The following is a 9654-nucleotide window of genomic DNA, read 5'->3' on the forward strand; positions in this document are numbered from 1 at the left end:
TTGGTCAGGACCCCCAATTTGAGAAATGTTGATCTCCCCTGTGAAATCTGTATAGTACAGAGTAAAAGCACACAAAAGACCAGATTTCATGGTCCGTGATATGTTTTTCATGGCTGTGAATTTGGTAGGGCCCTACTTATCAGCCTTTGAAAAATCAGTGTGCACATGCTCAGTAAAGACATCTTAGATTTTAACAGCTATATTCCCCAAAGATTCTGTCCATATGGCGCAGGACTTTCCTTGCAATTGCAGTTTTGGGCTGCTGCAGACCATGCTTGGTCTGGGCACCTGGACTGGGAACATGGAGACTGCCTGTCCTGTGCTCTCCATGACCCCCCCCCCCCCCCCGCCCCGCCGCCCCCCCCCCCCCCCCCCCCCCCCCCGCCAAGCTCAGGCAGCCTGTAGGAAGAAGCTGCTTGAGTCAAATGCAGAGGGGACAAGAGCCGGACATGGGTGGGTGGGGAATAGATTGGGACAAAGAGCCTGGGAAGGAGATGGGGTGGAAGCTGGGACTGGGACTGAGAAAAATAGTATGTGTTAATGTAAATTAAAGACTGTATCATAATGCTTACACACATGGGGGATGAATTTAGGTTGTAAGGTAACTGTAATTTTGGCATTTCCTAACTTTTGAGTGCCTGACCTTGCAACCTTAATAATGTGTAATGGAGGGATTTTTGTGTGTAATTATTTAACTTCAGATGCTTTTACTGATGCTTGAATGTCTAAGGTTTGACAGTTCGTGATTTTTATTTTGCTTTAGATTATAGGTTGCCAAGTCAGGAGAGAGCCATTGGATTCTACTGAACGATATTCTCGTTGGATCAATAATCTGACACCTGGACAACTTCTTACACAGGTATTCTTGTTTCAATTGTGATTCAATCTGTGATGCTAAAGCAGTAGTCAGAGAGGCTTGTTTAGTTATGTTTTCCCATTCACTAATCATACTTGGTGCTGATCAGAGTTGTTCTTTGAGAAACTAAAGGAAAAAATACTTTTAAAAACTCCACCAGATATTTGACTGAATGTAAATAATAGAAATATATTATTAAATCTCTTTTAATATACCCATTTAAAGTATAATATTAGTGCCTGTAATTGGAAAAAATGCCTTTTGGAGCATATGGTTATTGCATAGAATCATAGAATCATAGAATATCAGAGTTGGAAGTGACCTCAAGAGGTCATCTAGTCCAACCCCCTGCTCAAAGCAGGACCAATTCCCAGCTAAATCATCCCAGCCAGGGCTTTGTCAAGCCGGGCCTTAAAAACCTCCAAGGAAGGAGACTCCACCACCTCCCTAGGTAATGCATTCCAGTGTTTCACCACCCTCCTAGTGAAATAGTTTTTCCTGATATCCAACCTGGACCTCCCCCACTGCAACTTGAGACCATTGCTCCTTGTTCTGTCATCTGCCACCACTGAGAACAGCCGAGCTCCATCCTCTTTGGAACCCCCCTTCAGGTAGTTGAAGGCTGTTATCAAATCCCCCCTCATTCTTCTCTTCTGGAGACTAAACAATCCCAGTTCCCTCAGCCTCTCCTCATAAGTCATGTGCTCCAGACCCCTAATCATTTTTGTTGCCCTCCGCTGGACTCTTTCCAATTTTTCCACATCCTTCTTGTAGTGTGGGGCCCAAAACTGGACACAGTATTCCAGATGAGGCCTCACCAATGTCGAATAAAGGGGAACGATCACGTTCCTCGATCTGCTGGCAATGCCCCTACTTATACAGCCCAAAATGCCGTTAGCCTTCTTGGCAACAAGAGCACACTGTTGACTCATATCCAGCTTCTCGTCCACTGTGACCCCTAGGTCCTTTTCTGCCGAACTGCTACCTAGCCATTCGGTCCCTAGTCTGTAGCAGTGCATGGGATTCTTCCGTCCTAAGTGCAGGACTCTCAACTTGTCCTTGTTGAACCTCATCAGGTTTTTTTCGGCCCAATCCTCTAATTTGTCTAGGTCCCTCTGTATCCGATCCCTACCCTCTAGTGTATCTACCACGCCTCCTAGTTTAGTGTCATCTGCAAACTTGCTGAGAGTGCAGTCCACACCATCCTCCAGATCATTAATAAAGATATTAAACAAAACCGGCCCCAGGACCGACCCTTGGGGCACTCCGCTTGAAACCGGCTGCCAACTAGACATGGAGCCATTGGTCACTACCCGTTGAGCCCGACGATCTAGCCAGCTTTCTATCCACCTTACAGTCCATTCGTCCAGCCCATACTTCTTTAACTTGGCGGCAAGAATACTGTGGGAGACCGTATCAAAAGCTTTGCTAAAGTCAAGGAATAACACATCCACTGCTTTCCCCTCATCCACAGAGCCAGTTATCTCATCATAGAAGGCAATTAGGTTAGTCAGGCACGACTTCCCCTTCGTGAATCCATGCTGACTGTTCCTGATCACTTTCCTCTCCTCTAAATGTTTCATAATTGATTCCTTGAGGACCTGCTCCATGATTTTTCCAGGGACTGAGGTGAGGCTGACTGGCCGGTAGTTCCCCGGATCCTCCTTCTTCCCTTTTTTAAAGATGGGCACTACATTAGCCTTTTTCCAGTCATCTGGGACCTCCCCCGATCGCCATGAGTTTTCAAAAATAATGGCTAATGGCTCTGCAATCTCACCCGCCAACTCCTTTAGCACCCTCGGATGCAGCGCATCCGGCCCCATGGACTTGTGCACGTCCAGTTTTTCTAAATAGTCCCGAACCACTTCTTTGTGGTTCTTTGTAAGGTCTAGTGACTTCTTTGTAAGGTCTAGTGATGACCTTACTCTTGAGAAGGTTGAAGCTATTTCACTTTTCCTTTCCAGTATGCTTCATATTTCTCCTATACGCATGGTAGTTACACTGTGGTTAACTTCATACCTTGTCATGTCCTAGTACTTAAATAAGGAATTTTTTAGCAAACATATTTAAGTAAGAGAAAATAATCCTCTATCCTGAGGAGATTTTAGTTGTAAACGTTACACCCTGATAATATAAATAATGTGTGTGTGTATATATATATATATGTATATATTTAGTTAACTCTTGCTGGAGATATTTTTAAAATAGTATTTTTTTGAAGGCTTAAACACAGGTTGCATTATCCTTGTTTTTAAGTACGACGCATCTTGTGCAACTGAAGACATCAGACTTGGCTTTAAAAGAGATTGTTTCATTAGGCGGGTGGCCAACACTGAACTAAAAGAGTCTTTGGCAAAAACAAGTTAAACTGTGGAAGAAATCAGTCCAGTCTGTAGAAGAATGTGTGTGCTGAGTATTATAAGAAGTCTAATGGGTGGTTAGCGAAAGATTGTCTTAGCGTGCATTAAAAAGCACATATTTTAGGCTTGGTTTTTGTGGTGTTATAGCAGGAAGACATTTGTTTTTAATTTTGCTAGGTTTAAATGGCTCAAGAGATGAATACTCTCTTGTTTGTTAGATTTCATATTGTAAACTCAATTGCATTCCCCACTGCCATAACCCTAAAGACAGACATACAGCCTCTGGATGGTAAGCATAACACAAAGAGGAATCCATAGAGCTCCTTTAAGATCTGCAGTGGAAACAGTTGAAATGCACAATAACAGATAATCATAGGTTTGAAATATGAAACAGAGTATTTTATTCTGAAGGACAATAATTTTATTATAAAGAACTACGAAGTAAAATGCCAATGGTATCATACATCAGCTTGTCTGAAAAAAAGATGCATGTGGATTGCTCAACTCTGTGTCGGAAGGGATGTGGTTATAGGGATCATTCATACATGTTTGGTGGTCCTGTCCTGCAACAATAAAATGTTAGTCTCAGATTGTTAATCAAGTAAAAATGGTAAAAGAAAAACAGTTACCAATGGAATATTTGGTGTTGACGTTGGGTTTGGCAGTAGAAGAGGCTTATGGGTTGAGAAATACCGTATGCCTCTGACAGTTCAGCCACGGGATGCATGATCACAACACACAGTTGAGAATGATGGGGGGAAAAAGGCTCATGGTTTAAGGACTGATTCCACACCCACTGAAATCTTTCCATGAATTTTGGATTGAACCCTTAATGAATTGGTAAAAAAGTTAAGCCCACTGCAACAGCCTAAGGGGTGTATACAGTACCATCATTTTTTTTCAAGGTATGATTGTGCTGATAGATTTTGTAACTAGATGATGATTATTGAAAATTGTGTCAAATTTCCTTTTATCTCAGGCCCTGATATCGCACCATTGACATGACTGAAATTTTTGCCATTGATTTCAATTAGAGTAGAATTAGGGCCTCAACATTTTCTCTCTTCGTATTGTTTTTACATTAGTTTATAAGTTGGAAAAAGAATTGGGAAAAGCAAGCCAGCGCTTTTCTAATATTCACAGTATGATTCTGTTATTTATTATGGGATTTAGTTTGTTATGCATGCCTTGTCTGTTTTTTGTTTTTATTTTCTTTGAAAAAGTAAATAAACTTCAAGAAAATTATAGTTTCACTTCTGGGCCTTTAGTAAGAGATTTGTTGAATCTCTGAGATGAGCAATCCTTCAGGGAATTCAGGAAAATTGGCTTTAATTTACAGTATATTGTCTCCAGCAATTTCCTGTACTGAGGGGCTCTTTTCATCTGTGTCTGCACTCAGTGCTAGCACTTTTCAGCTGTTTCCGCTACACTACTGTATTTTATGGAGATGAACTAATTGTGCCATATATTGGGAAATTAAACCACTGAACTGCAAAGTGGAGGTCCATGCTGTCACTACCATGTAGTTGTCTGTATAGCATTCATGATTTTGAAAAAACAAACTTAACTTCCTCTTTGAAAGCAATTGCTTTATCTACTCCAGTGCTCCACAATGATCTGAGTCCCATTGCAAAGAGATTGTAGATGTTTTATTAGGAGAATCTGACCTGGGTGGTTCAGATAAATGGTTTCTCCAGTCATACTCATGATGAGAGAGTTGCAATTTTAATAGATTTGTTTTGTGATGGGAATTCTGAAATATGTTTATGAGCCATTAAAGAAATGAATCAAATAGCATTCTAAATTCATATGTTTATGTTAAAGGTCTGATTTTTAAACGGACATAAGCCAAGGAATTCAGGATGCAAGCTGAAATTCAAACTTCACCTCTCTCTTGTGCATGAGAGTCAGCTGTTTTCATTTTGTATCATGTGAGTTAATCCCAGATTTCTGGGTTGAGTGCCCTCTCTTTTCAGTCTGATGGAGGCATTCAGTACAAAAATACTTTTTCATTTTAATTTTTGTTTTCCCCTTTGTGATGTACTCTTGATTCACTAAATATATCCCACAGTGCATCATATTGTGACATTCCAAATACCATAAATGTAATTGAATCCCCATATACTTCATGGTATTTATAATGTCACAGAATATATGTTCTGGGCTACTTTCAGGAAACCAGAGAGTACCAAGAGAGCACAATCGATGGTGAAAAACTCCTTTTAAAAGGTTAGTTAATATTTATTTCTTTGCTAATTGCCCCCACCGCCTCTTTAGTGGGGGTAGTCATCACAGAAATCTGGGATTAATTTAGTTTTCATTTCTTTTTTTGTAGATCAGCATTTACTTCTGTTTTAAAGAGATTTGTACACTATTTTTAGTGTAATTTAAGGATGGAGATGGTAATTAAGGGATTAAATAGTATACTGTAGATATGCATTTTCAGACACGTTATTACATGGATTATAAACATTTATAGAAGGTTTTTGTACTGTTTCCTTCTGACCCAATCGATACCAAGTTTTTTAACTGTTATGGCCATATATGTAATTGCCTCACATTAACAGCAACAGGACAAAACACATAAATAAATTAATATTAAAGGGACTTGGTTGTTTTAATATGCTGCTTTGGTAACCAGAAGAAATTGCAGATTAAAAAGTATCCTACAGGACCTCTAAATCTGATCCATTTATGAAATTTTGTTGCAGTCTGATCTGGAGGAACATAAACTGAAAACTTTACTGAACCTTATAAGTCAAAACACCTATCTGAGTGGTTTTTACTGTTAGTTTAAAGTATGCAAATAGTCTAAGTAGTTTTTAAGTTTGTTTTTGACTCTGAGCAATATAGTTTAACTCAAATCCAAGCCTGTTCAACAATTGCCCAGTTAGATCTTTGACAGAACAAGTTATAGTGGCTCTATCTCTACATGGACCCTAACAGCTCAGTATTGCTCCCTGGAACATAATGCATATGGCTGCTTATCTTAGAAAATTCTTTCTGAGTTGGCTGGATTTAGAATTTTCAGAGATGACGCGTGGATTGTAACTTTTAACAGTATATTCATACCACACCCGTGGGTACAATTTAGTAGTTTTCTGGTCTCTGGATCATCTGACAGAGGGGAAGGATGTTGCACATTGGGATTCCTTAACATGCAACTTTGTTCTATTAGAGCCAACTGCAGGATTCACCCAACAGGTTACTAAAGCTGCCAATCTAAATCCAGAACCTTTTTGTTCATCATCCTGCTATAGATCCTAGGGAGTTCTGAATTACTGTTGAATAAAAGTCATAGTGTGACATATTTGTAATTAACTTTGATATTGGGTTGAATTAAAACATGGTGCCTTTATTTATTTAAGCCATTGTGTCTGTCTTAAATATGTTATGGAGGCCAAGTAGTGGCTTTATTAATGATGAGGAATGATCACAGGTATGTCTTTAGAGCCAGAATTGAAGCAAATGAGTTGAAAGCTTGAAAGAAAACATATAGCCATTCACAGTAGGTGTTGCTCATCATTGCTAGTAAAGACTGAAATGGGGCTGAGAAAGAGACTTTCTGATTGTAGATTAACAATGGTACTATTGTTGAAAATTAGACCACTGTGGACTTTCTCAGGAGAAGGTATACATGAAGCGGAAACGTTTAACATTGGCTTTCAGACAACTACTATGTTTGGTCAGCTAAGGTTTTGTTTGTTTTTATTTTGTTCCCCTCTGCCCTCTCCGTTCTCTGATGTATCCAAAAACTAAGTTTATAGTGAAGTCCTATGAGTTTTGGCCTGGGCAAATACAGCTGAAGTTACAAACTGTATGGTTAGAATGCATTGCATTAAACTGTCTGGGCCTAACTAAACATGTACAATAAAAGACAGTTATTTAGGGCGTGGCTACACTTGCAGATGTAGAGCGCTGTGAGCTAAACCCACCTTCAGAGACCACAGTAGGGAAAGCTCTGCGGTCTGTCCACACTGACAGCTGCTTGCGCACTGGCGTGGCCACATTTGTGGCACTTGCAGCGGCATTGGGAGCAGTGCATTATGGACAGCTATCCCAGCATGCAAGTGACTGCAACGTGCTTTTCAAATGAGGGGGGTGGGGTGGAGTATGACAGGGAGTGTGTTGTGTGTATGTGGGGGGAGAGAGAATGGGTTCGGGGGGGGGTGAGAGCATGTCAGCATGCTGTCTTGTAAATTCGGACAGCAGCAGACTCCCCCCTCCTCCCTGCCTCACTCTCTCTCACACAGCATTCAATAGTAATCTGTCTTGGAGCATACTTATCTGTTTCGGAGCAGATAAGCAACGGTCTGTCAGAAACGGAGCTTTCAAATGGCATATCCGCATTCCTACAGCGAGTTCAAAACAATGAGAAGAGTGTCCACTTGACGTAAGGGGATTATGGGATGTTTCCTGAGGCTGATCAGAGCGCAGTAATGCAACACCTCATCCACACTGGCGCTGCGGCGCTCCAGCGGGGGCGCAGCAAATGTTATTCCACTCGCCGAGGTGGCATTTCTGCCGCCCCAAGCAAAAAAAAAAAAGCTGTGATTGCGAACAGCAGTGGCGATTAGGGGGGAAAAAAAAAAAGCCGTGATCGGCGGCGGCAGTTCAGCGGCAGGTCATTCGCTCCTAGAGGGAGTGAGGGACCTGCCGCCCCTGAATTGCCGCAGATGCCGCCCCTCTCCCTTGGCCGCCCCAAGCACCTGCTTGTTAAGCTGGTGCCTGGAGCCAGCCCTGTTAGCCGTGGAGTCAGAGCACTCTACGTGCTTCACCAGTGTGGACAGGGAGTGAGCTAGTGCGCCTGGGGCTACTTTAATGTGCTGTAACTCGCAAGTGTAGCCAAGCCCTTAGGAGCTTCACTTTTATTCTCACCTGCAGAGCAGCATGAAAAAAAGTGCACAGGATTGTCTTTTATATTGCTTTTATATTTACTTCAGAAACAATATGTCCAAGGGGCTCTAAGGAGTCCTAGTGAGTGCAGAGCACCTAATGAGAAGTACTTACCCACATCTGTGGGCTGAAAGCATAATTGGAGCTTCCTACTGAGGTGCTGTATAAAGGCATCTCTGGGTTAAATATTCTTGAACTTTTAGAAAGAGATCTGCAATTGTCAACATTATTCAAATTTTCACTTAGTGTTTCAACATTTTTGCTTGGACCTAAAGATGTTCTACAGAGAAAATATGGGTATTGCAAAATCTTTTGCCTTTGTAAGGTTTCTTTGTTTATTGTTTAAAAAAAAATCAAGTCATTTTCAACCATTTGCAGATCCATTAACTTCAATTAGCTATCAGTTCTTAAACCAGCTTTGAATTTGATCTATAATTTAATATTTAAATGTTTATAATAGAAACATTGCAATATACTATGAAAACAACTCAATATAATCCCTTTAGATTGTCTCCCTGTTCCGAAAGATTCTTGGTAGCGGTGACATATTGGCGTGATGCATGATGTGAAGTTTCAAAGGATTATGAAATGAACCTGATGGACACTGAAATGCTTGGAGTCTATGGATCAGTTTATACCAGCTGAGTGTCTGCCCTGGTATCTTCAAATGTTAATCTTACACAGTATTGAACCAAATAGGTTTACATTTTGTAGGCCCCTCCCCCCCCAAAATATTTTGGTGAATCTTTCGGAGCTGTGTTCTGGGGCAGCAGATGCTAAAAGTAAGGAGAAACAGACCAATTGTAAACTTTTCAAAAGTATCTACATCTCATTTGCCTAAATGATGTGGGTGCTTAGCCTCAGTCTCATTGAAAGTTGGTGGGACTTGGGAGCCTAAGTGCCTAAATTCTTTTAGGAAATGGAATTTAGGCTCCAAATTCACTTATGTGGTTTTGAAAATGTAACTATAAATGTTTCAAAAACTGCAACAAGCTAAACTACTCTGAACATCACCTTCTAATTGGCCTAGATCTAGGAATGCATTACACCTTGGATGTTTTGTGAACTGAACTAAATAAATTACAGCTTTTGAAATGTTAAATGTTACTGAGTGTTCATTTATGGTTGTTTGATCTTTCAAAGTTATTTTGTTGATATGTTACCTTACAAATAGGGCTGTCAAGTGATTAAAAAATTAATCTCGATTAATCACGCAATTAATCGCACTGTTAAACAATAATAGAATACCATTTATTTAAATATTTTTGAATGTTTTCTACATTTTCAAATACATTGATTTCAATTACAACACAGAATACAAAGTTTACAGTGCTCACTTTATATTTATTTTTGATTACAAGTATTTGCACTGTAAAACCCCCCAAAATAAATAGTATTTTACAATTCACCTAATACAAGTACTATAGTGCAATCTCTTTATCATGAAAGTTGAATTTACAAATGTAGAATTATGTAGAAAAAAACTGCATTCAAAAATAAAACAATGTAAAATTGTAGAGCCTGCAAGTCCACTCAGTCCTA

General features: G+C 40.1%; 1 long non-coding RNA gene across 1 annotated transcript; it reads left to right on the top strand.

Annotated features, from left to right (window-relative positions):
• The first annotated feature begins 576 nt into the window (after positions 1-576).
• Positions 577-9214, top strand: LOC135979500 (uncharacterized). Its single transcript, XR_010596796.1, has 2 exons — positions 577-859; positions 8619-9214. It is a non-coding gene; the product is annotated as an uncharacterized LOC135979500 (long non-coding RNA).
• Positions 9215-9654: the final 440 nt, after the last annotated feature.

The sequence above is a fragment of the Chrysemys picta genome, unplaced genomic scaffold (assembly GCF_011386835.1).
Source record: "Chrysemys picta bellii isolate R12L10 unplaced genomic scaffold, ASM1138683v2 scaf922, whole genome shotgun sequence".
In the NCBI taxonomy this organism is placed as follows: Eukaryota; Metazoa; Chordata; order Testudines; family Emydidae; genus Chrysemys; species Chrysemys picta.